The sequence below is a fragment of the Scleropages formosus genome, chromosome 13, assembly GCF_900964775.1.
Source record: "Scleropages formosus chromosome 13, fSclFor1.1, whole genome shotgun sequence".
NCBI lineage: Eukaryota > Metazoa > Chordata > Actinopteri > Osteoglossiformes > Osteoglossidae > Scleropages > Scleropages formosus.
The window spans coordinates 3428284-3454918 of NC_041818.1; the positions used below are offsets into that span (position 1 = coordinate 3428284).

Consider the following 26635-nt stretch of genomic DNA (forward strand, 5'->3'; position numbering starts at 1 on the left):
GGTGTGTCAGCCAAGACAGCCCCACAACATCCAGAGACTTGAGAAACTCGGGGCGGATCTCATCCACCCCCGGAGCCTTGCCACCGAGGAGTTTTTTGACTACCTCAGCAACTTCAGCCAGGGTACTGGACGAGTTCCCCCTCTGAGTCCCCGGCCTCAGCTTCCTCTACGGAAGGCGTGTCGGAGGGATTGAGGAGATCCTCAAAGTACTCCTTCCACCGCCCGAGGACATCCTCAGTTGAGATCAGCAGCGCACCACTTCCACTGTAAACAGTGTTGGCGGAACACTGCTTCCCCCCTCTGAGTCGTCGGACGGTTTTCCAGAATCTCTTTGAGGCCGACCGAAAGTCTTCCTCCATGGCCTCACCGAACTCCTCCCAGGCCCAAGTTTTTGCCGCGGCGACTGCCAGAACCGCGCTCCGTCTGGCCCGCCGGTACCCGTCAGCTGCTTCAGGAGTCCCATGAGCCAGCCAGGCTCGATAGAACTCCTTCTTCAGCTTGACGGCATCCCTTACTTCCAGTGTCCACCACCGTGTTCGGGGATTGCTGCCGCGACAGGCGCCGGACACTTTATGGCCTCAGCTCCGAACAGCCGCCCCGACAATGGAGGTGTGGAACATAGTCCATTCGGACTCAGTGTCCCCAGTCTCCCTCGGGACCTGGTTGAAGCTCTGTCGGAGGTGGGAGTTGAAGACCTCTCTGACAGGGGCCTCCGCCAAACGTTCCCAACAGACTCTCACTATCCATTTGGGCCTGCCAGGTCTGTCCAGCTTTTTCCCCCGCCATCGAATCCAACTCACCACCAGGTGGTGATCAGTTGATAGCTCAGCCCCTCTCTTCACCCGAGTGTCCAAGACATATGGCCGAAGATCAGAAGAAACGACTACAAAGCCGATCATCGACCTCCAACCTAGGGTGTCCTGGTGCCAAGTGCACTGATGGACACCCTTATGCATGAACATGACTAGCACAGAAATCCAATAACAACTCACCGCTCGGGTTCAGATCAGCGTGGCCATTCCTCCCAATCACGCCCCTCCAGGTGTCACTGTCGCTGCCCACGTCGGCGTTAAAGTCCCCCAGTAGAACGACAGAGTCCCCAGTGGGAGCGCTTTCCAGCATGCCCCCCAAGAACTCTAAAAAGGCTGGGTACTCTACACTGCCGCTAGGTGCATAAGCACAACCGACAGTGAGAGACCGTTCCCTGACCCGAAGGCGTAGGGAGACGACCGTCTCATTCACTGGGGTAGACTCCAACACATGGCGGCTGAACTGGGGGGCTTTTAATAAGCCCACACCTGCCCGCCGCCTCTCACCCTGGGCAACGCCAGAATAGTGGAGAGTCCACCCTTGGTTGAGAGGAGTGGTTCCAGAACCCAAGCTGTGAGTGGAAGTGAGCCCGACTATATCTAGACGGTATCTCTCAATCTCCTGCACTAGCTCAGGCTCCTTCCCCGCCAGTGAGGTGACATTCCAAGTCCCAAAAGCCAGAGTTGGCGTACGAGGTTTGGGTCGGCTGGGCACTTGGCCCCGACCACCGCCCAAATCACAATGCACCAGCCCCTTATGTCCTCTCTGGCAGGTGGTGAGCCCACCGAAGAGTGGCTCCACGTCTTGGTTTCGGGCTAAGCCCGGCCAGGCCCCATGGGCATTGACCTGGCCACCAGGCGCTCGCATGCGAGCCCCCCCCCGAGGCCTGGCTCCAGGGTGGGGCCCCAGTGACCCCATACCGGGCGGGGTGAACGAGATCTTTGATTTAATAGTCATAAGGGGATTTTTGAACCGCGCTTTGTCTCGTCTGTCACCCAGGACCTGTTTGCCTTGGGAGACCCTACCAGGGGCATATAGCCCCAGGCAACATAGCTCCTGAGATCATTCAGGCACTCAAACCCCTCCACCTCGGTAAGGTGGCGGTTCGCGGAGGGGACAATTAATTTAAATTAATTGTCTCTGTTTGTTTGTCGGGGGGCACAGTGGCGCAGTGGGTTGGACCGGGTTCTGCTCTTCAGTGGGTCTGGGGTTCGTGTCCCGCTCGGGGAGCCTTGTGACGGACTGGCGTCCTGTCCTGGGTGTGTCCCCTCCCCCTCTGGCCTTACGCCCTGTGTTGCTGGGTAGGCTCTGGTTCCCCGCGACCCCATATGGGACAAGCGGTTCTGAAAATGTGTGTGTGTGTGTGTGTGTGTGTGTGTGTGTGTGTTTGTTTTGGTTGCCATTGTTGGAGTAGTTTTGATTTTGATTAGGAATGTCAGCTGACAGGAAGTAGCCTGGTTTAAACAGCAGCTGGTGACCTATAGCGGCAGCCTCTTGGTGTGAAGACTCGGGGTGTAAAGACAAGGGAGTCTGCCTATGGGAGTCCACCAAGGTAGGCCACCGGCAGCGAGTTCCATGAAGGATGTTGCTTCTAACTTGTTGTCCATTAAAGTTGTCTACGGCAACCAAGCTGTCCGATGTCACCCCCCCGAGACCTGGACACTCCCACTGCTCCAGTAACCTGATTTATCCTCCTCTTTCAAACTCTCCATCCTGCTTTAATTTCTCCATGGGACTCTGGAACTGCCAGTCCACAGTGAGAAACGCTGACTTCAGACCAGGCTATGCCTCCCATTTCTCACTGGACCTCCTGGTTCTAACTGAAACTTGGATCACCCCAGACAACACAGCTGCATCTGCAGCTCTCTCCTAACTATTCCTTTTCTCACACCTCTCGTCCTACAGGCTTGGGTGGAGGCACAGATCTGCTCATCTGTTCCTGGTGGGAATATCCTGTTCTCCCTCTCCACCTGCATGATCTGTCTTCCTTTGAATGGCATGCTATCTCTATCACTGCCCCAATCATTCTTGTTGTGGTTGCTCTTTATCACTCTCCTGGCCCTCTTGGCTGCTTCTTGGATGACCTTGACATCTTGTTGAGCTCTCTCCCAGGGAACATCGTTCCGTTGATTCTTGTGGATGACTTCAACCTGCTTGTTGACTGCCCTCTGTTGCTCCTGCAGTCCTTTGATATCTCCCTGACCCATTCCCCTGCTACTCACAAAGCAGGCAATTGCCTTGACCTATTATTTTCTCATAACTGTGGCTGTCCTGTTCTTTTTGTTACTCTGCTGCATGTCTCTGATCACTTCTTTATTTCCTTCCAACCCTGCCTCGCCACTAAACCCTCTCCTTTTTCCACACCCATTGTCACCTTCGGCCTCAACTTAAAATCTCTCTCACCTTCCTGCTTTGCCTCTGCCACGCTGTCTGCTTTCTTTTTTGCTGCACAATTCTCAGATCTATCAACAGACGATTCCACTAATATTTTCCTCTCTGCCCTATTTCCTCCCTTGACTCTCTCCGTCCACTATCTTCCAGACCAGCATGCACCAGTGCCACCCCATGGCTGACTGATACGTTACGTGCTAACAGGATCAAACTCTGGGCTGCAGAGCAAAGATGGGGAAAATCCAAGACTTGCTCAGACCTGGATGCCTACACACAAGTTGTAGCTACTTTTCACTCTGCTGTCTCTAGCGAAAACTACCTTCTGCCACAACAAAATACAGTCTGCAATGAAAAAACCAGAGAGACTCACCTTCTCATCCCTTCTGTGTCCTCTGTGCCCACTCTTCGTTCTTCTCTCACTGTTGATGACTTTGCTTTATTTTTCAGAGACAATGTCAATGCGATCTCGGAGAAGTTCTCAGTATCACCCTGCTCAGGTCGCGCTGGATCTCCCCTGTGAAGTCATGCTCACCAAATTCAAACCACTCTCTGAATCTTAAATCTCCGTCCAGCTGCCTTCGAAAACACTCTCATTTCACCTCTGTTAAAGAAACCCTCCCCGGATCCCAACTCAGTTCAAAATTACAGACTAGCCTTCCTTCTTTCCTTCCTGACTAAAACTCTAGAGTGGGCGGCCTGTGATCAACTATCTGAATTTCTCACCCGGAAGCAACTCCTTGATGGAAATCAGTCTGGTTTCAGAATTGCTCACTCCACGGAAACGACGCTTCTGGTGGCGTCTGATTCTCTCCAGTCAGCTAGAGCCGCCTCCCTCTCCTCGGTCCTCATCCCCCAAGATCTGTCTGCAGCATTTGGCACTGTAAACCACTGGATTCTACTCTCCTCTCTTGGTCAGCTTGGGATCAAAGGAGCAGCACTAAGATGGTTTGAATCCTACCTGACAGATCCGATCAAGTGGTCTGGTGGAGCTCCTGTTCTTCTCCTCTGCCTCTCTTAACCGGTGTCCTGCAGGGCTCGATACTGGCTTCTCTTCTTTTCTCGAGCTAAACCTCCTCCCTCGGCCCAGTCATAGTCTCCCATGGATTCAAATACCACTGCTATGCTGATGATTTCCATCTCTTCCTCTCATTTTTACCTGAAGCATCAGACATTCCTGCACACATTGCTGCCTGCCTGCGAGACATCTTGGCTTGGATGTCTGATCATCACCTCCATCTCAACCTCTCCAAAACAGAGATCCTTAACCTCTCAGCTGGCCTGTCCTCTCATCATGATCTATCAATCAATCTGAACAACTCACTCATTTTGCCTACTTCCTTAGCTAGAAGTGATGATTGACTCATCTTTCTTTCTTTCTTTCTTTCTTTCTTTCTTTCTTTCTTTCTTTCTTTCTTTCAGCCCATCAAAGCCACAACCCAGACCTGCAGATACATCTTGCATAGCATCCACAGGATCCGTTCTTACCTCACAACTGACTCTGCCCAACTACTTGTCCAGGCCATGGTGACATCCCGTCTGGACTACTGCAACTCTCTCGTGTGGCTTTCTCCCTACTGCCATCAGACCTCTGCAGCTGATACAGAATGTTGCTGCACGAGTTGTTTTTGACTTGCCAAAGCATTCTCATGTATCTTCCCTACTCATTTCTCTGCACTGGCTTCCTATTGCTGCCCTGATCAAATTCAAGACCCTGGTTGTTGCCTACAATTGCATCAATAGAACTCTCTCTCACACACACACACACACACACACACACACACACACACACACACACACACACACACACACACTGACTGAACTACTTGTCCCATACAGGATCACAGGGAGTCGGAGCCTAATCTGGCAACACAGGGCGTAAGACTGGAGGGGCTGGGGACACACCCAGGACGGGATGCCAGTTCAGAGCTTCTCAGTTCTGGCTCCATTTTGGTGGAATGACCACCCCCTCTCACTCAGAACTGCAGAAACTTTCTATATTCAAGAAGAGTCTGAAAACTCACCTTTCCCGGACTCACTTTGACCATATCTCTCAAGCTCATGTGTGATGTTAATGTTCATGCACCGTGACTTTATGATCATGCCCAGATAAGGCATACACTGCTGTTACTCCTGTGTTGTATGTAAATGTTTGTCTCCTTTTTTAAATTTAAAATTAAAAAATTTTCTATAATTTAAATATATATATATATATATTAAAATATACAAATTTAAAAATTAATTTTAAAAAAATGCAAACAAAAAATTTTATAGGAAGGTGATCGGGATTAGTCTATCTTGAGTTTTCTGCACCTACTCGTGCGATGAACATCGGTGCATAAAGTGGAAAGGAACAAACCTAGTTTGTTCCTTACTTAAGAATCAGATGTATGCAGCTACGTCTCTCTTTCTCCTAATGCAGCGGTGGGCAAACTTTTTGACTCAAGAGCCACACTGGGTTTTAAAATTTGACAGACAGGCTGGGCCAATAGCAGATGGGGGGATGAACAAATATAAATTACATGTGAAACCCATTACCTAAAAATTAAAGAAAACTTTTATTCAATTTCAGTGGGAACAGTGTTGTTAGTGAACAGCGCCATCTAGTGGAATCAACTGAAACGCAGGGTATTGCAGAAAAAAGGTGAAATGAATGCGGTCTTATTGGGGACGCAGTGGGTTGGACCAGGTCCTGCTCTCTGGTGGGTCTGGGGTTCGAGTCCCGCTTGGGGTGCCTTGCGGCGGACTGGCGTCCCGTCCTGGGTGTGTCCCCTCACCCTCTGGCCTTACGCCCTGTGTTGTCGGGTGTGCTCCAGTTCCCTGAGACCCTGTATGGGACAAGTGGTTCAGATGATGATGATGAATGCAGTCTTTAGGAAAATTTTGTAAATACTTCAGGGGCCAGATTAAACAGCCCAACGGGCCGTAGTTTGCCCACCACTGTCCTAATACAATGCACAAATTGTATTTTCTTTGGGACGTACGTCGCTAAAGAAAAGCGTCTGCTAAATGAATAGTCGGTCCATACTTCAAGGGAATATGGTGTGCCTCAAGGTTCTGTGCTGGTTGCGTATTGTATTGTTTTCACTCATCTGTTTCCATTTGGTGATTTTCAATCAATTCAATTCAGCCAAGTTACATTTAGAATTGTTTATAAAATCTTTCTTCTGACTTATAAGGCAGTAAATGGCGTTTCCCTGGCTTACCTTTGTGAGATTATTGACTCATATTCTATATTCGTATATTTTATATTTAGTGCCTTCAGTCATTGGATGCAGGTTATCTTAAAGTACCTGTGATCAGTAAGATCTCAGAAGGTGATGCCTGTCTCCTACTTTAGCTACAGAGCACCCAAACTGTGCAATAGTCTGCCAGTTACTGGCAGGAATGCATTGTCTATGTCAGCCCTTAAATCCGGGCTAAAGGCTTACAAGTTCACTCTGCCATATCAGTAACCAGTTTTGTTGGCTGTGCTTTTTTTTCTTCTGTATTAACCTCTCTAATTTCATTAAGTGCAGGGGGCACGGGGGTATGCCGGTGCAACGGACTTGGCCAGGTTCCCCTTTCTGGTAGGTCTGGGGTTTGTGTCCTGCTTGGGGTGCCCTCAGCGAACTGGTGCCCTGTCCTGGGGGTGTCCCCTCCCCCTCCCCCTCCAGCCTTGTGATTTGTGTTGCCAGGTTAGGCTTTGGCTTGCCGCAACCCTGCTCAGGGCAGGTAGTTTCTGACTGTGTGTGAGTTTCATTAAGTCATTAATTTACTAACAATTTCTTTCTTGTTGAGCATTTTTTTCCTGTGATAAGACCTCAGGAGGCTGGCCAGCCGTGAAACCAGGACCCCATGCCGATTGAAGCTAATGACCGCCTGCCTTTATGGACAAGACGTGCCTATGAACTGGGACATCAAGTTAAGTCTCATCTACAATGTTATTATTAGTTGTAAAATGGCTTTAAATCTAGAATGTCCACAGGGGGTGGACAGCCAATGGCACTTGAACCCCCCCAGAGGTTTATTTCTTTCCCTTCGGGAATTTTTTGTTTTCCTTTCCTCCGTGGCCAGTTGTCACACTTATAGCTTTAAGAACTGCGTGGATGAACAAATAGTGTGAGAACAATACAATACGAACGCAGCACAGAACCTTGAGACACATGATATTCAATCATAGTGAGATAAGTAGTTTTACTTTTACTTATTAAATGTCTCCTGATCATTTGTTCAGCACTCTGTGTCACTGAAAAATGAGCGCTCTATGAAAATTAACTGGATTGAATTGAATTGCATGTAGGGGGTGCGGTGGTGCAGTGGGTTGGACCACAGTCCTGCTCTCCGGTGGGTCTGCGGTTCGAGTCCTGCTTGGGGTGCCTTGCGACGGACTGGCGTCCCGTCCTGGGTGTGTCCCCTCCCCCTCCGGCCTTACGCCCTGTGTTACTGGGTAGGCTCCGGTTCCCCGTGACCCCGTATGGGACAAGCGGTTCAGAAAATGTGTGTGTGTAATGCATAGTACTCTCCAAATGAACATACACACTAATACTGACCGTAAGGCAATCTATATCACTTTAGATCTGAGTTCTGTTTCAGTTCTCCAAAGACAGCCATTGATGAATGTGAAGATACTAACCAATAGGAGGTACTGTGATGGTATTGGTGCTAGGGAACTTTATGTAGAGACAAAAATAATTCCCTTCAAATTTAATTTGAAGTTTAAAGAAAACTGAAATCTCCGACCCCCTACTGTCACACAGAGCCACGATCTGCTCTCTCCAACCAATCCCATCAACACTCTTACACACCATCTCTCCACTTTCATCTCCAAGATCATCAATTCTTCGTACTTCTCTGGCTGCTTTCAAAAGTGTCCTCATTTCACTTCTGGTAAAGAAACCCTCTCTGGATCCTAACTCAGTCCAAAGTTACAGGCCAGTCTCCCTCCTCCCTTTTCTGTCTAAAACTATAGGACAGGCAGCCTGTGATTAACTATCTGAATTCCTCACCCGGAACCATCTCCTCAACGGATGTCAGCCTGGGTTCAAAGTTGGTCACGCTACCAAGATAGCGCTCCTGGCAGAGTCTGATGCTTTCCAGTCGGCTACAGCCACCTCCCTCACCTCAGTCCTCATCTTCCTCAACCTCTCTGCAGCATTCGATGCTGTCCACCACTAGATTCTACCCTCCTCTCTTGGAAAGTTTGGGGTCAAAGGAACAACACTAAGATGGTTTGAGTCCTACCTATCAGACAGATCCTATTAAATGATCTGGTGGAGCTCCTGTTCATCTCCTCTACCTCTCTCAATCAGTGTCCCACAGGGCTCAGTACTGCACTCCCTGCTGAATCTACATCTCCTCCCTCAGCCATGTCATCTCCTCCCATAGATTCAACTACCACTGCTACAGCAATCCTCCTGGAACATCAGACATTTCTGCACATAACACTGCCTGCTTGTCAGATATCTCTGCATGGATGTCCAATCACATTTATTTATTTAGCAGATACTTTTCTCCAGAAAACTCTGTATAGTGTTATCAGCCCACACACCTTATCAATGGGTCACTCATCTATACATCAGTGGAACACACTCTCTCTGTGTCACTCACACACAGTGGGGGAACCTGAAAAGCATGTTTTTGGAGAGTGGGAGGAAACTGGAGCACCTAGATAAAACTCACGCAGACACGGGGAGAACATGCAAACTCCACACAGACTCAGCAGGAATTCAACCCATATCCTCTTGCAACACGCAGGCACTGTGAGACAGCAGCACTACTCGCTATGCCACCCTGCTGCCCATCTACAACTCACCCTCTCCAAAACTGAGATCCTACACCTCCCAGTTGATCTGTCTTCCTATAATGATCTTTCAGTCAAACTGGACAACTCACTCATTTTGCATATCTCCTCAGCTAAACTGGACTACTGCAACTCTCTCTTGTCTGGCCTTCCTGCTAATGCCATCATACCTCTAGAGCTGATACAGAACAATGCTTCCCGAGTTGTGTTTGACTTGCCGAAGCTTTCTCTGTATCTCCTCTCATCGTTTCTCTGCACTGGCTTCGTATAGCTGCACAGATGAAATTTCAGACCCTGGTTTTACCTTACAAATCCATCAATAGAACTGCTCCAGCTATCTAGAAGACTTGAACATCCACTACAACCCAACCAGACTGTTTTGCTTTTCCACCTTGGCCTGCTTTGTGGCCCCATGCATGAAAGGCAAAGCACATAGGTTCTTGGTTCTGGTTGCGTTGAGGTGGAACGACAACCACCTCTCACTCAGAATCGCTGAATCTCTGTCTACATTTAAAAAGGGTCTTAAAACTCACTTCTTCCAGACTCACTTCGCCCATGATCAACGACATTGCAGGGTAAGAAAGGAAATTCAACATAAGGCTTTGGGTGTTTCTCTTCGGGGGTTGTCTGTCTTGTTGTCCGGTTTTCATTTAAGCACTTGTAAAGTTTTCTTGTTTTAAGGCCCCTGCTCTCTGTTCCCCATGTCCTTTTTTATACTTGTAGCTCCTACGCAATTTGTTCCCATGTGTAGTTGGATATTTGGGGTTGAAAATAGTTATATAAATATGCAGAGGGTTATGGTTTTGTAACGCAACGTTTTTGTTATTCCTATATTGTACGTTTTTTTGGTGTTTATTGGTGGGAGAAATGTAATTTAGGGACTGCCCAATCAGTGCTGGTGGGGAAAGTGCTCGCGACCTTGTGGGGCGGGATGTTCCGGGAGAGAAGGGGAAGAAGACGGAGTAGGAAAGGGAGTTGGAACACGGCGTGGGGAGAAAGGGAGTTTTTTTTTGAGAACGGGTGAGGAGAATGAGCTGGTTTGGGTTCGTTCTCGCTCAGGGTGTTTGGAAAAACTGCGCGAGCATCACAACCAGCCGACGTGCAGTCAGTTGGTGTTGAGTAGTTTAAGGGAAAGAAGGGGAATGGAGCACGTGTGTGGGAGACACCCCGTCGCACCTAGTTTTTCTCAGAGTTGTGGGGCAGTGGAAGTGTTAGGGTTTGGCCAGCGCAACTGGACCGCGGAGAGAGTGTCGCCAGGACTCGCCATCATCGCTCCACCCTCGCTGGAGAGAGGGTGGATGTGAGGACAGGTTGCTGTCGGTTTCCTGCACCGCACAAAAACCGTGAGTAACAGTGGGGAATTTCCCTCGGTGGTGGACAAGGAGCTCCAGACTAGAGCGCGCCAACGAGACGACGGTACCAGAGACTGAGTCATATAAAAAAAAAAGAAAAAACCCGAGCACAAAAAAAGTGTTTGGTTTCTTTGTTGGTGTGAATACTGTAATGTTTATTTGTGGACTAGTAGTTTTATATTAAATGTTCGTTGGGTTTATTTCACCTGAATGTTGTGACAGTCCCTGCGTGGGTGTGAATGTTTTTTTGGGGAAAGGAAAAGGGGCTGAGGTTGCTAAGTGTGATGCATGAGAGGTTTGTACTCACAGTATAACGGTATAGCTGCACGACACTAACTGGGCCTCTCCTCACCTTAGTGAGAGTCATACCCCGCAATTGGGGAAGCAACAGTACACGCATCCCAAAGTTGTGATGTAGACACCACCGATTCACCTCCCATGCTAGTAATGTTAAAAAATATCAGAATTGAGTGGGTGGGCTACACTTGGGGGCTCGTCCGGGATCTGTTTACTGTTTTCTGTAATTATGAGTATGTTTTTGTATGATTTGATGTCTGTTTGATATGATTTTGTGATTTGATGTCTGGAAAGTTGTTGTAACATGGAGTCAAAGCAGATAGTCCAATGGTATAATGACAAGGGTATTGATGTAAGAAAAGCTATCGTGCTTAGTGGGGTTTCTGTTGACATTACTGATGAGACTGTGTACAAGGTGCTGGATGGGGTGGGAGTATTTGCTCACTGTAAAGTAAGGGGACGGTGTTTAGAACAGGCTGGAAAAAACCAACTAGTGTTAGTTGAAACCAAAAGTGACATGACAAAGGTTACCACACCTGAACAGTTAGCCGTTGGAGGTGAGTTGGGGCCCTCGGTAGTTAATGTCAGTGAGAACTGAGAATGTCCGATACTTGGTGAAAGAGGCAGTTTCCAGGCAAAATTCCTGTCATTCCAAGCGAGTGAAGGGAAGACTTTAGCTGATGTCTCAGGCTGGTTTGGGCCTACTCCAGCACCATCTGTCGCTCCAGACTTGAAAACCAAACTCATGAATGCCATCTCTTCACTTGTGGAGAAATGTCAAGCCACACCTATGCCTCGGCTATGGTAAACATTGCTTATTCTCATTGGAGTCTCGTGATGTCTTTTGCAGTACTGACACTGCGTACTTGTGTTTTGGAACGTTTCATTTCTGGAGATCTCGGCTGTCTGACGATGACCGTGTTGAACTCGAGTACAGTCGTCATGATGTCTGCCTGTCGTTTTAAGTGCTGCGCAGTGTTTCTTTTTCAGTCTTTATTAAACAAACTTTGTTGACATGGTCTTGTTCTTTTGACTACATCTGTCGGTACTGTGTGGTTCTTTTACTTGGAAATGTTCACTTGTATATTCGCAAAGTGTCTCTCTTTCTAAGTGCAGTGAATAAACTCGGACAGTTTTGTTTTGGAGAAGCTCTTGCATTGTCAACACGTTTCAATGGCTTTTCACATGCACTGATGTTTTGTAAACGTGTGTTTGTGCTGTTGTACCAATGTGTTCCGTGTTTACGTGTCATTCGTGAATCATGACGGAATGACATTGCAGGGTAAGAAAGGAAATTCAACATAAGGCTTTGGGTGTTTCTCTTCGGGGGTTGTCTGTCTTGTTGTCCGGTTTTTCATTTAAGCACTTGTAAAGTTTTCTCGTTTTAACGCCCCTGCTCTCTGTTGCCCATCTCCTTCTTTATACTTGTTTGAACCTCTGCTGTTTTTGCGTTCTGCCCTTGAAAACAAGGAGTTGACGTGTGTTGGGTTCAGACGAAGGAATCATCTCTCTCGTGCCATGACGTAATGACTGAGCAAGGATTCCACCTAAGTGGGAGGCGCAGTGTTAGCTGAAGGCTCCGAAACTTTTGGAGTCTCCTTTCTTTGCACCTGTCATGCAAGAAAGATTTCACACGCTCACATTAATTTTCTTCCTTAGCAGACGCTTTTCCGTGCCAAATTTTCTATTTCTCTTGCTTGGTTTCGTTGCATACATTTGCTTGTACGTCGTAGTGTAGTGGAATCGTGGAGGATTTGAATTGTTGGTGGAAGGAAATAAATATTTTAACTGAGCAGAAATGATGACTGGAGAGATTTTCGTGTGCTCGGGAAAAGAAGGGCACGGGGATGGCGGCGGGCAGGCTGAGGCACCGCTCGGAAGGTGACAACCGTCAGTCACGGGGCAGAGGCTTTTGGGGACGCCGCGTTGTGAAAGGCGCACGCTTCATACTTACCTGGCAGGGGGGATACCGTGATCAGAAAGGCGGTTCGCCCAGGGCGAGGCTCAGCCATTGCACGAGGGCTTGCGCTGACCTCTGCGAATTCCCCAAACGCGGGAATCTCGACTGCACAATTTCTGGTAGTGGGGGACTGCGTTCGCGCTCTCCCCTGCACGTACTGCTGGTTTCAAGAAAAGCCCAAGGTAAAGCGCGCTGCGCTGCACTGCGCTGCGCTGCGTTTCGCCTAGTCGAAGCCCGCGTACTTGCCGCTTGCTCAAGCGCTCTTTTCGCGGGGCAGCAGCTGCAGTGAAAGCGCACAGGGGCGCTCGCACGCGCTTACGGCCGTACCAGCGTGAACATGGCCGCTCTTGTCCCATCCAGGAAACGAGCAAGCTCGGCATTGCTTACTACGCAGATCGAAGACCGCTTGGGAATGCCAGGTGCGCTAAGTCTTTTTTTTTTTTTTTTTTTTTGTTTTTTTTTTTTGTTTTTTCTTTCGCACGCCAGGAGCCGCCCTTTCGCAGCCCGCCCCTGTCCGCCTGCCCTCCCTCACTTTTTCAGCCTTCAGGCAGGGGTCCCGAGCTGGGGAGAAAGGCAATTATTCTGTGGAAGCTCTCTTCAATATTTCACTTCTATAGGATTTCATCGGATTTTAATTATTCCTTTTTCTGCTTCTTCTTTTTCTCTGACTCGCGGAGCTTATTTACAATTGTATATTCTCTTCAGTTTTTTCTTTTTTTTTTTTTTTTCGTGATATATGACATCGATGGCAGATACTGAAAGTCATGACCGCACTTTTCCTTGGAGTCTCGTGATTTCTTTTGCAGTACTGACACTGCGTACTTGTGTTTTGGAACGTTTCATTTCTGGAGATCTCGGCTGTCTGACGATGACCGTGTTGAACTCGAGTACAGTCGTCATGATGTCTGCCTGTCGTTTTAAGTGCTGCGCAGTGTTTCTTTTTCAGTCTTTATTAAACAAACTTTGTTGACATGGTCTTGTTCTTTTGACTACATCTGTCGGTACTGTGTGGTTCTTTTACTTGGAAATGTTCACTTGTATATTCGCAAAGTGTCTCTCTTTCTAAGTGCAGTGAATAAACTCGGACAGTTTTGTTTTGGAGAAGCTCTTGCATTGTCAACACGTTTCAATGGCTTTTCACATGCACTGATGTTTTGTAAACGTGTGTTTGTGCTGTTGTACCAATGTGTTCCGTGTTTACGTGTCATTCGTGAATCATGACGGAATGACATTGCAGGGTAAGAAAGGAAATTCAACATAAGGCTTTGGGTGTTTCTCTTCGGGGGTTGTCTGTCTTGTTGTCCGGTTTTTCATTTAAGCACTTGTAAAGTTTTCTCGTTTTAACGCCCCTGCTCTCTGTTGCCCATCTCCTTCTTTATACTTGTTTGAACCTCTGCTGTTTTTGCGTTCTGCCCTTGAAAACAAGGAGTTGACGTGTGTTGGGTTCAGACGAAGGAATCATCTCTCTCGTGCCATGACGTAATGACTGAGCAAGGATTCCACCTAAGTGGGAGGCGCAGTGTTAGCTGAAGGCTCCGAAACTTTTGGAGTCTCCTTTCTTTGCACCTGTCATGCAAGAAAGATTTCACACGCTCACATTAATTTTCTTCCTTAGCAGACGCTTTTCCGTGCCAAATTTTCTATTTCTCTTGCTTGGTTTCGTTGCATACATTTGCTTGTACGTCGTAGTGTAGTGGAATCGTGGAGGATTTGAATTGTTGGTGGAAGGAAATAAATATTTTAACTGAGCAGAAATGATGACTGGAGAGATTTTCGTGTGCTCGGGAAAAGAAGGGCACGGGGATGGCGGCGGGCAGGCTGAGGCACCGCTCGGAAGGTGACAACCGTCAGTCACGGGGCAGAGGCTTTTGGGGACGCCGCGTTGTGAAAGGCGCACGCTTCATACTTACCTGGCAGGGGGGATACCGTGATCAGAAAGGCGGTTCGCCCAGGGCGAGGCTCAGCCATTGCACGAGGGCTTGCGCTGACCTCTGCGAATTCCCCAAACGCGGGAATCTCGACTGCACAATTTCTGGTAGTGGGGGACTGCGTTCGCGCTCTCCCCTGCACGTACTGCTGGTTTCAAGAAAAGCCCAAGGTAAAGCGCGCTGCGCTGCACTGCGCTGCGCTGCGTTTCGCCTAGTCGAAGCCCGCGTACTTGCCGCTTGCTCAAGCGCTCTTTTCGCGGGGCAGCAGCTGCAGTGAAAAGCGCACAGGGGCGCTCGCACGCGCTTACGGCCGTACCAGCGTGAACATGGCCGCTCTTGTCCCATCCAGGAAACGAGCAAGCTCGGCATTGCTTACTACGCAGATCGAAGACCGCTTGGGAATGCCAGGTGCGCTAAGTCTTTTTTTTTTTTTTTTCGTTTTGTTTTTTCTTTCGCACGCCAGGAGCCGCCCTTTCGCAGCCCGCCCCTGTCCGCCTGCCCTCCCTCACTTTTTCAGCCTTCAGGCAGGGGTCCCGAGCTGGGGAGAAAGGCAATTATTCTGTGGAAGCTCTCTTCAATATTTCACTTCTATAGGATTTCATCGGATTTTAATTATTCCTTTTTCTGCTTCTTCTTTTTCTCTGACTCGCGGAGCTTATTTACAATTGTATATTCTCTTCAGTTTTTTCTTCTTTTTTTTTTTTTCGTGATATATGACATCGATGGCAGATACTGAAAGTCATGACCGCACTTTTCCTTGGAGTCTCGTGATTTCTTTTGCAGTACTGACACTGCGTACTTGTGTTTTGGAACGTTTCATTTCTGGAGATCTCGGCTGTCTGACGATGACCGTGTTGAACTCGAGTACAGTCGTCATGATGTCTGCCTGTCGTTTTAAGTGCTGCGCAGTGTTTCTTTTTCAGTCTTTATTAAACAAACTTTGTTGACATGGTCTTGTTCTTTTGACTACATCTGTCGGTACTGTGTGGTTCTTTTACTTGGAAATGTTCACTTGTATATTCGCAAAGTGTCTCTCTTTCTAAGTGCAGTGAATAAACTCGGACAGTTTTGTTTTGGAGAAGCTCTTGCGTTGTCAACACGTTTCAATGGCTTTTCACATGCACTGATGTTTTGTAAACGTGTGTTTGTGCTGTTGTACCAATGTGTTCCGTGTTTACGTGTCATTCGTGAATCATGACGGAATGACATTGCAGGGTAAGAAAGGAAATTCAACATAAGGCTTTGGGTGTTTCTCTTCGGGGGTTGTCTGTCTTGTTGTCCGGTTTTTCATTTAAGCACTTGTAAAGTTTTCTCGTTTTAACGCCCCTGCTCTCTGTTGCCCATCTCCTTCTTTATACTTGTTTGAACCTCTGCTGTTTTTGCGTTCTGCCCTTGAAAACAAGGAGTTGACGTGTGTTGGGTTCAGACGAAGGAATCATCTCTCTCGTGCCATGACGTAATGACTGAGCAAGGATTCCACCTAAGTGGGAGGCGCAGTGTTAGCTGAAGGCTCCGAAACTTTTGGAGTCTCCTTTCTTTGCACCTGTCATGCAAGAAAGATTTCACACGCTCACATTAATTTTCTTCCTTAGCAGACGCTTTTCCGTGCCAAATTTTCTATTTCTCTTGCTTGGTTTCGTTGCATACATTTGCTTGTACGTCGTAGTGTAGTGGAATCGTGGAGGATTTGAATTGTTGGTGGAAGGAAATAAATATTTTAACTGAGCAGAAATGATGACTGGAGAGATTTTCGTGTGCTCGGGAAAAGAAGGGCACGGGGATGGCGGCGGGCAGGCTGAGGCACCGCTCGGAAGGTGACAACCGTCAGTCACGGGGCAGAGGCTTTTGGGGACGCCGCGTTGTGAAAGGCGCACGCTTCATACTTACCTGGCAGGGGGGATACCGTGATCAGAAAGGCGGTTCGCCCAGGGCGAGGCTCAGCCATTGCACGAGGGCTTGCGCTGACCTCTGCGAATTCCCCAAACGCGGGAATCTCGACTGCACAATTTCTGGTAGTGGGGGACTGCGTTCGCGCTCTCCCCTGCACATACTGCTGGTTTTAAGAAAAGCCCAAGGTAAAGCGCGCTGCGCTGCGCTGCGTTTCGCCTAGTCGAAGCCCGCGTACTTGCCGCTTGCTCAAGCGCTCTTTTCGCGGGGCAGCAGCTGCAGTGAAAACGCACAGGGGCGCTCGCACGCGCTTACGGCCGTACCAGCGTGAACATGGCCGCTCTTGTCCCATCCAGGAAACGAGCAAGCTCGGCATTGCTTACTACGCAGATCGAAGACCGCTTGGGAATGCCAGGTGCGCTAAGTCTTTTTTTTTTTTTTTTCGTTTTGTTTTTTCTTTCGCACGCCAGGAGCCGCCCTTTCGCAGCCCGCCCCTGTCCGCCTGCCCTCCCTCACTTTTTCAGCCTTCAGGCAGGGGTCCCGAGCTGGGGAGAAAGGCAATTATTCTGTGGAAGCTCTCTTCAATATTTCACTTCTATAGGATTTCATCGGATTTTAATTATTCCTTTTTCTGCTTCTTCTTTTTCTCTGACTCGCGGAGCTTATTTACAATTGTATATTCTCTTCAGTTTTTTCTTTTTTTTTTTTTTTTCGTGATATATGACATCGATGGCAGATACTGAAAGTCATGACCGCACTTTTCCTTGGAGTCTCGTGATTTCTTTTGCGGTACTGACACTGCGTACTTGTGTTTTGGAACGTTTCATTTCTGGAGATCTCGGCTGTCTGACGATGACCGTGTTGAACTCGAGTACAGTCGTCATGATGTCTGCCTGTCGTTTTAAGTGCTGCGCAGTGTTTCTTTTTCAGTCTTTATTAAACAAACTTTGTTGACATGGTCTTGTTCTTTTGACTACATCTGTCGGTACTGTGTGGTTCTTTTACTTGGAAATGTTCACTTGTATATTCGCAAAGTGTCTCTCTTTCTAAGTGCAGTGAATAAACTCGGACAGTTTTGTTTTGGAGAAGCTCTTGCATTGTCAACACGTTTCAATGGCTTTTCACATGCACTGATGTTTTGTAAACGTGTGTTTGTGCTGTTGTACCAATGTGTTCCGTGTTTACGTGTCATTCGTGAATCATGACGGAATGACATTGCAGGGTAAGAAAGGAAATTCAACATAAGGCTTTGGGTGTTTCTCTTCGGGGGTTGTCTGTCTTGTTGTCCGGTTTTTCATTTAAGCACTTGTAAAGTTTTCTCGTTTTAACGCCCCTGCTCTCTGTTGCCCATCTCCTTCTTTATACTTGTTTGAACCTCTGCTGTTTTTGCGTTCTGCCCTTGAAAACAAGGAGTTGACGTGTGTTGGGTTCAGACGAAGGAATCATCTCTCTCGTGCCATGACGTAATGACTGAGCAAGGATTCCACCTAAGTGGGAGGCGCAGTGTTAGCTGAAGGCTCCGAAACTTTTGGAGTCTCCTTTCTTTGCACCTGTCATGCAAGAAAGATTTCACACGCTCACATTAATTTTCTTCCTTAGCAGACGCTTTTCCGTGCCAAATTTTCTATTTCTCTTGCTTGGTTTCGTTGCATACATTTGCTTGTACGTCGTAGTGTAGTGGAATCGTGGAGGATTTGAATTGTTGGTGGAAGGAAATAAATATTTTAACTGAGCAGAAATGATGACTGGAGAGATTTTCGTGTGCTCGGGAAAAGAAGGGCACGGGGATGGCGGCGGGCAGGCTGAGGCACCGCTCGGAAGGTGACAACCGTCAGTCACGGGGCAGAGGCTTTTGGGGACGCCGCGTTGTGAAAGGCGCACGCTTCATACTTACCTGGCAGGGGGGATACCGTGATCAGAAAGGCGGTTCGCCCAGGGCGAGGCTCAGCCATTGCACGAGGGCTTGCGCTGACCTCTGCGAATTCCCCAAACGCGGGAATCTCGACTGCACAATTTCTGGTAGTGGGGGACTGCGTTCGCGCTCTCCCCTGCACGTACTGCTGGTTTCAAGAAAAGCCCAAGGTAAAGCGCGCTGCGCTGCGCTGCGTTTCGCCTAGTCGAAGCCCGCGTACTTGCCGCTTGCTCAAGCGCTCTTTTCGCGGGGCAGCAGCTGCAGTGAAAACGCACAGGGGCGCTCGCACGCGCTTACGGCCGTACCAGCGTGAACATGGCCGCTCTTGTCCCATCCAGGAAACGAGCAAGCTCGGCATTGCTTACTACGCAGATCGAAGACCGCTTGGGAATGCCAGGTGCGCTAAGTCTTTTTTTTTTTTTTTCGTTTTGTTTTTTCTTTCGCACGCCAGGAGCCGCCCTTTCGCAGCCCGCCCCTGTCCGCCTGCCCTCCCTCACTTTTTCAGCCTTCAGGCAGGGGTCCCGAGCTGGGGAGAAAGGCAATTATTCTGTGGAAGCTCTCTTCAATATTTCACTTCTATAGGATTTCATCGGATTTTAATTATTCCTTTTTCTGCTTCTTCTTTTTCTCTGACTCGCGGAGCTTATTTACAATTGTATATTCTCTTCAGTTTTTTCTTCTTTTTTTTTTTTTCGTGATATATGACATCGATGGCAGATACTGAAAGTCATGACCGCACTTTTCCTTGGAGTCTCGTGATTTCTTTTGCAGTACTGACACTGCGTACTTGTGTTTTGGAACGTTTCATTTCTGGAGATCTCGGCTGTCTGACGATGACCGTGTTGAACTCGAGTACAGTCGTCATGATGTCTGCCTGTCGTTTTAAGTGCTGCGCAGTGTTTCTTTTTCAGTCTTTATTAAACAAACTTTGTTGACATGGTCTTGTTCTTTTGACTACATCTGTCGGTACTGTGTGGTTCTTTTACTTGGAAATGTTCACTTGTATATTCGCAAAGTGTCTCTCTTTCTAAGTGCAGTGAATAAACTCGGACAGTTTTGTTTTGGAGAAGCTCTTGCATTGTCAACACGTTTCAATGGCTTTTCACATGCACTGATGTTTTGTAAACGTGTGTTTGTGCTGTTGTACCAATGTGTTCCGTGTTTACGTGTCATTCGTGAATCATGACGGAATGACATTGCAGGGTAAGAAAGGAAATTCAACATAAGGCTTTGGGTGTTTCTCTTCGGGGGTTGTCTGTCTTGTTGTCCGGTTTTTCATTTAAGCACTTGTAAAGTTTTCTCGTTTTAACGCCCCTGCTCTCTGTTGCCCATCTCCTTCTTTATACTTGTTTGAACCTCTGCTGTTTTTGCGTTCTGCCCTTGAAAACAAGGAGTTGACGTGTGTTGGGTTCAGACGAAGGAATCATCTCTCTCGTGCCATGACGTAATGACTGAGCAAGGATTCCACCTAAGTGGGAGGCGCAGTGTTAGCTGAAGGCTCCGAAACTTTTGGAGTCTCCTTTCTTTGCACCTGTCATGCAAGAAAGATTTCACACGCTCACATTAATTTTCTTCCTTAGCAGACGCTTTTCCGTGCCAAATTTTCTATTTCTCTTGCTTGGTTTCGTTGCATACATTTGCTTGTACGTCGTAGTGTAGTGGAATCGTGGAGGATTTGAATTGTTGGTGGAAGGAAATAAATATTTTAACTGAGCAGAAATGATGACTGGAGAGATTTTCGTGTGCTCGGGAAAAGAAGGGCACGGGGATGGCGGCGGGCAGGCTGAGGCACCGCTCGGAAGGTGACAACCGTCAGTCACGGGGCAGAGGCTTTTGGGGACGCCGCGTTGTGAAAGGCGCACGCTTCATACTTACCTGGCAGGGGGGATACCGTGATCAGAAAGGCGGTTCGCCCAGGGCGAGGCTCAGCCATTGCACGAGGGCTTGCGCTGACCTCTGCGAATTCCCCAAACGCGGGAATCTCGACTGCACAATTTCTGGTAGTGGGGGACTGCGTTCGCGCTCTCCCCTGCACATACTGCTGGTTTTAAGAAAAGCCCAAGGTAAAGCGCGCTGCGCTGCGCTGCGTTTCGCCTAGTCGAAGCCCGCGTACTTGCCGCTTGCTCAAGCGCTCTTTTCGCGGGGCAGCAGCTGCAGTGAAAACGCACAGGGGCGCTCGCACGCGCTTACGGCCGTACCAGCGTGAACATGGCCGCTCTTGTCCCATCCAGGAAACGAGCAAGCTCGGCATTGCTTACTACGCAGATCGAAGACCGCTTGGGAATGCCAGGTGCGCTAAGTCTTTTTTTTTTTTTTTTCGTTTTGTTTTTTCTTTCGCACGCCAGGAGCCGCCCTTTCGCAGCCCGCCCCTGTCCGCCTGCCCTCCCTCACTTTTTCAGCCTTCAGGCAGGGGTCCCGAGCTGGGGAGAAAGGCAATTATTCTGTGGAAGCTCTCTTCAATATTTCACTTCTATAGGATTTCATCGGATTTTAATTATTCCTTTTTCTGCTTCTTCTTTTTCTCTGACTCGCGGAGCTTATTTACAATTGTATATTCTCTTCAGTTTTTTCTTCTTTTTTTTTTTTTTCGTGATATATGACATCGATGGCAGATACTGAAAGTCATGACCGCACTTTTCCTTGGAGTCTCGTGATTTCTTTTGCAGTACTGACACTGCGTACTTGTGTTTTGGAACGTTTCATTTCTGGAGATCTCGGCTGTCTGACGATGACCGTGTTGAACTCGAGTACAGTCGTCATGATGTCTGCCTGTCGTTTTAAGTGCTGCGCAGTGTTTCTTTTTCAGTCTTTATTAAACAAACTTTGTTGACATGGTCTTGTTCTTTTGACTACATCTGTCGGTACTGTGTGGTTCTTTTACTTGGAAATGTTCACTTGTATATTCGCAAAGTGTCTCTCTTTCTAAGTGCAGTGAATAAACTCGGACAGTTTTGTTTTGGAGAAGCTCTTGCATTGTCAACACGTTTCAATGGCTTTTCACATGCACTGATGTTTTGTAAACGTGTGTTTGTGCTGTTGTACCAATGTGTTCCGTGTTTACGTGTCATTCGTGAATCATGACGGAATGACATTGCAGGGTAAGAAAGGAAATTCAACATAAGGCTTTGGGTGTTTCTCTTCGGGGGTTGTCTGTCTTGTTGTCCGGTTTTTCATTTAAGCACTTGTAAAGTTTTCTCGTTTTAACGCCCCTGCTCTCTGTTGCCCATCTCCTTCTTTATACTTGTTTGAACCTCTGCTGTTTTTGCGTTCTGCCCTTGAAAACAAGGAGTTGACGTGTGTTGGGTTCAGACGAAGGAATCATCTCTCTCGTGCCATGACGTAATGACTGAGCAAGGATTCCACCTAAGTGGGAGGCGCAGTGTTAGCTGAAGGCTCCGAAACTTTTGGAGTCTCCTTTCTTTGCACCTGTCATGCAAGAAAGATTTCACACGCTCACATTAATTTTCTTCCTTAGCAGACGCTTTTCCGTGCCAAATTTTCTATTTCTCTTGCTTGGTTTCGTTGCATACATTTGCTTGTACGTCGTAGTGTAGTGGAATCGTGGAGGATTTGAATTGTTGGTGGAAGGAAATAAATATTTTAACTGAGCAGAAATGATGACTGGAGAGATTTTCGTGTGCTCGGGAAAAGAAGGGCACGGGGATGGCGGCGGGCAGGCTGAGGCACCGCTCGGAAGGTGACAACCGTCAGTCACGGGGCAGAGGCTTTTGGGGACGCCGCGTTGTGAAAGGCGCACGCTTCATACTTACCTGGCAGGGGGGATACCGTGATCAGAAAGGCGGTTCGCCCAGGGCGAGGCTCAGCCATTGCACGAGGGCTTGCGCTGACCTCTGCGAATTCCCCAAACGCGGGAATCTCGACTGCACAATTTCTGGTAGTGGGGGACTGCGTTCGCGCTCTCCCCTGCACGTACTGCTGGTTTCAAGAAAAGCCCAAGGTAAAGCGCGCTGCGCTGCGCTGCGTTTCGCCTAGTCGAAGCCCGCGTACTTGCCGTTTGCTCAAGCGCTCTTTTCGCGGGGCAGCAGCTGCAGTGAAAAGCGCACAGGGGCGCTCGCACGCGCTTACGGCCGTACCAGCGTGAACATGGCCGCTCTTGTCCCATCCAGGAAACGAGCAAGCTCGGCATTGCTTACTACGCAGATCGAAGACCGCTTGGGAATGCCAGGTGCGCTAAGTTTTTTTTTTTTTTCGTTTTGTTTTTTCTTTCGCACGCCAGGAGCCGCCCTTTCGCAGCCCGCCCCTGTCCGCCTGCCCTCCCTCACTTTTTCAGCCTTCAGGCAGGGGTCCCGAGCTGGGGAGAAAGGCAATTATTCTGTGGAAGCTCTCTTCAATATTTCACTTCTATAGGATTTCATCGGATTTTAATTATTCCTTTTTCTGCTTCTTCTTTTTCTCTGACTCGCGGAGCTTATTTACAATTGTATATTCTCTTCAGTTTTTTCTTCTTTTTTTTTTTTTTCGTGATATATGACATCGATGGCAGATACTGAAAGTCATGACCGCACTTTTCCTTGGAGTCTCGTGATTTCTTTTGCAGTACTGACACTGCGTACTTGTGTTTTGGAACGTTTCATTTCTGGAGATCTCGGCTGTCTGACGATGACCGTGTTGAACTCGAGTACAGTCGTCATGATGTCTGCCTGTCGTTTTAAGTGCTGCGCAGTGTTTCTTTTTCAGTCTTTATTAAACAAACTTTGTTGACATGGTCTTGTTCTTTTGACTACATCTGTCGGTACTGTGTGGTTCTTTTACTTGGAAATGTTCACTTGTATATTCGCAAAGTGTCTCTCTTTCTAAGTGCAGTGAATAAACTCGGACAGTTTTGTTTTGGAGAAGCTCTTGCATTGTCAACACGTTTCAATGGCTTTTCACATGCACTGATGTTTTGTAAACGTGTGTTTGTGCTGTTGTACCAATGTGTTCCGTGTTTACGTGTCATTCGTGAATCATGACGGAATGACATTGCAGGGTAAGAAAGGAAATTCAACATAAGGCTTTGGGTGTTTCTCTTCGGGGGTTGTCTGTCTTGTTGTCCGGTTTTTCATTTAAGCACTTGTAAAGTTTTCTCGTTTTAACGCCCCTGCTCTCTGTTGCCCATCTCCTTCTTTATACTTGTTTGAACCTCTGCTGTTTTTGCGTTCTGCCCTTGAAAACAAGGAGTTGACGTGTGTTGGGTTCAGACGAAGGAATCATCTCTCTCGTGCCATGACGTAATGACTGAGCAAGGATTCCACCTAAGTGGGAGGCGCAGTGTTAGCTGAAGGCTCCGAAACTTTTGGAGTCTCCTTTCTTTGCACCTGTCATGCAAGAAAGATTTCACACGCTCACATTAATTTTCTTCCTTAGCAGACGCTTTTCCGTGCCAAATTTTCTATTTCTCTTGCTTGGTTTCGTTGCATACATTTGCTTGTACGTCGTAGTGTAGTGGAATCGTGGAGGATTTGAATTGTTGGTGGAAGGAAATAAATATTTTAACTGAGCAGAAATGATGACTGGAGAGATTTTCGTGTGCTCGGGAAAAGAAGGGCACGGGGATGGCGGCGGGCAGGCTGAGGCACCGCTCGGAAGGTGACAACCGTCAGTCACGGGGCAGAGGCTTTTGGGGACGCCGCGTTGTGAAAGGCGCACGCTTCATACTTACCTGGCAGGGGGGATACCGTGATCAGAAAGGCGGTTCGCCCAGGGCGAGGCTCAGCCATTGCACGAGGGCTTGCGCTGACCTCTGCGAATTCCCCAAACGCGGGAATCTCGACTGCACAATTTCTGGTAGTGGGGGACTGCGTTCGCGCTCTCCCCTGCACAGTACTGCTGGTTTTAAGAAAAGCCCAAGGTAAAGCGCGCTGCGCTGCGCTGCGTTTCGCCTAGTCGAAGCCCGCGTACTTGCCGCTTGCTCAAGCGCTCTTTTCGCGGGGCAGCAGCTGCAGTGAAAAGCGCACAGGGGCGCTCGCACGCGCTTACGGCCGTACCAGCGTGAACATGGCCGCTCTTGTCCCATCCAGGAAACGAGCAAGCTCGGCATTGCTTACTACGCAGATCGAAGACCGCTTGGGAATGCCAGGTGCGCTAAGTCTTTTTTTTTTTTTTTTCGTTTTGTTTTTTCTTTCGCACGCCAGGAGCCGCCCTTTCGCAGCCCGCCCCTGTCCGCCTGCCCTCCCTCACTTTTTCAGCCTTCAGGCAGGGGTCCCGAGCTGGGGAGAAAGGCAATTATTCTGTGGAAGCTCTCTTCAATATTTCACTTCTATAGGATTTCATCGGATTTTAATTATTCCTTTTTCTGCTTCTTCTTTTTCTCTGACTCGCGGAGCTTATTTACAATTGTATATTCTCTTCAGTTTTTTCTTCTTTTTTTTTTTTTTCGTGATATATGACATCGATGGCAGATACTGAAAGTCATGACCGCACTTTTCCTTGGAGTCTCGTGATTTCTTTTGCAGTACTGACACTGCGTACTTGTGTTTTGGAACGTTTCATTTCTGGAGATCTCGGCTGTCTGACGATGACCGTGTTGAACTCGAGTACAGTCGTCATGATGTCTGCCTGTCGTTTTAAGTGCTGCGCAGTGTTTCTTTTTCAGTCTTTATTAAACAAACTTTGTTGACATGGTCTTGTTCTTTTGACTACATCTGTCGGTACTGTGTGGTTCTTTTACTTGGAAATGTTCACTTGTATATTCGCAAAGTGTCTCTCTTTCTAAGTGCAGTGAATAAACTCGGACAGTTTTGTTTTGGAGAAGCTCTTGCATTGTCAACACGTTTCAATGGCTTTTCACATGCACTGATGTTTTGTAAACGTGTGTTTGTGCTGTTGTACCAATGTGTTCCGTGTTTACGTGTCATTCGTGAATCATGACGGAATGACATTGCAGGGTAAGAAAGGAAATTCAACATAAGGCTTTGGGTGTTTCTCTTCGGGGGTTGTCTGTCTTGTTGTCCGGTTTTTCATTTAAGCACTTGTAAAGTTTTCTCGTTTTAACGCCCCTGCTCTCTGTTGCCCATCTCCTTCTTTATACTTGTTTGAACCTCTGCTGTTTTTGCGTTCTGCCCTTGAAAACAAGGAGTTGACGTGTGTTGGGTTCAGACGAAGGAATCATCTCTCTCGTGCCATGACGTAATGACTGAGCAAGGATTCCACCTAAGTGGGAGGCGCAGTGTTAGCTGAAGGCTCCGAAACTTTTGGAGTCTCCTTTCTTTGCACCTGTCATGCAAGAAAGATTTCACACGCTCACATTAATTTTCTTCCTTAGCAGACGCTTTTCCGTGCCAAATTTTCTATTTCTCTTGCTTGGTTTCGTTGCATACATTTGCTTGTACGTCGTAGTGTAGTGGAATCGTGGAGGATTTGAATTGTTGGTGGAAGGAAATAAATATTTTAACTGAGCAGAAATGATGACTGGAGAGATTTTCGTGTGCTCGGGAAAAGAAGGGCACGGGGATGGCGGCGGGCAGGCTGAGGCACCGCTCGGAAGGTGACAACCGTCAGTCACGGGGCAGAGGCTTTTGGGGACGCCGCGTTGTGAAAGGCGCACGCTTCATACTTACCTGGCAGGGGGGATACCGTGATCAGAAAGGCGGTTCGCCCAGGGCGAGGCTCAGCCATTGCACGAGGGCTTGCGCTGACCTCTGCGAATTCCCCAAACGCGGGAATCTCGACTGCACAATTTCTGGTAGTGGGGGACTGCGTTCGCGCTCTCCCCTGCACGTACTGCTGGTTTCAAGAAAAGCCCAAGGTAAAGCGCGCTGCGCTGCGCTGCGTTTCGCCTAGTCGAAGCCCGCGTACTTGCCGCTTGCTCAAGCGCTCTTTTCGCGGGGCAGCAGCTGCAGTGAAAAGCGCACAGGGGCGCTCGCACGCGCTTACGGCCGTACCAGCGTGAACATGGCCGCTCTTGTCCCATCCAGGAAACGAGCAAGCTCGGCATTGCTTACTACGCAGATCGAAGACCGCTTGGGAATGCCAGGTGCGCTAAGTCTTTTTTTTTTTTTTTTCGTTTTGTTTTTTCTTTCGCACGCCAGGAGCCGCCCTTTCGCAGCCCGCCCCTGTCCGCCTGCCCTCCCTCACTTTTTCAGCCTTCAGGCAGGGGTCCCGAGCTGGGGAGAAAGGCAATTATTCTGTGGAAGCTCTCTTCAATATTTCACTTCTATAGGATTTCATCGGATTTTAATTATTCCTTTTTCTGCTTCTTCTTTTTCTCTGACTCGCGGAGCTTATTTACAATTGTATATTCTCTTCAGTTTTTTCTTTTTTTTTTTTTTTTCGTGATATATGACATCGATGGCAGATACTGAAGTCATGACCGCACTT

General features: G+C 48.0%; 8 non-coding genes across 8 annotated transcripts; all 8 read left to right on the forward strand.

Annotated features, from left to right (window-relative positions):
- The first annotated feature begins 12575 nt into the window (after positions 1 to 12575).
- Positions 12576 to 12740, forward strand: LOC114912162 (U1 spliceosomal RNA). The gene has a single exon (XR_003798117.1). It is a non-coding gene; the product is annotated as a U1 spliceosomal RNA (small nuclear RNA).
- A 1751-nt stretch (positions 12741 to 14491) lies between these two features.
- On the forward strand, positions 14492 to 14656 carry LOC114912169 (U1 spliceosomal RNA). The gene has a single exon (XR_003798124.1). It is a non-coding gene; the product is annotated as a U1 spliceosomal RNA (small nuclear RNA).
- Positions 14657 to 16396: 1740 nt separating this feature from the next.
- On the forward strand, positions 16397 to 16561 carry LOC114912170 (U1 spliceosomal RNA). Its single transcript, XR_003798125.1, has one exon. It is a non-coding gene; the product is annotated as a U1 spliceosomal RNA (small nuclear RNA).
- Positions 16562 to 18290: 1729 nt separating this feature from the next.
- LOC114912141 (U1 spliceosomal RNA) lies at positions 18291 to 18455 on the forward strand. Its single transcript, XR_003798097.1, has one exon. It is a non-coding gene; the product is annotated as a U1 spliceosomal RNA (small nuclear RNA).
- Positions 18456 to 20183: 1728 nt separating this feature from the next.
- On the forward strand, positions 20184 to 20348 carry LOC114912142 (U1 spliceosomal RNA). The gene has a single exon (XR_003798098.1). It is a non-coding gene; the product is annotated as a U1 spliceosomal RNA (small nuclear RNA).
- Positions 20349 to 22078: 1730 nt separating this feature from the next.
- Positions 22079 to 22243, forward strand: LOC114912143 (U1 spliceosomal RNA). Its single transcript, XR_003798099.1, has one exon. It is a non-coding gene; the product is annotated as a U1 spliceosomal RNA (small nuclear RNA).
- Positions 22244 to 23970: 1727 nt separating this feature from the next.
- Positions 23971 to 24135, forward strand: LOC114912144 (U1 spliceosomal RNA). Its single transcript, XR_003798100.1, has one exon. It is a non-coding gene; the product is annotated as a U1 spliceosomal RNA (small nuclear RNA).
- A 1732-nt stretch (positions 24136 to 25867) lies between these two features.
- LOC114912145 (U1 spliceosomal RNA) lies at positions 25868 to 26032 on the forward strand. Its single transcript, XR_003798101.1, has one exon. It is a non-coding gene; the product is annotated as a U1 spliceosomal RNA (small nuclear RNA).
- Positions 26033 to 26635: the final 603 nt, after the last annotated feature.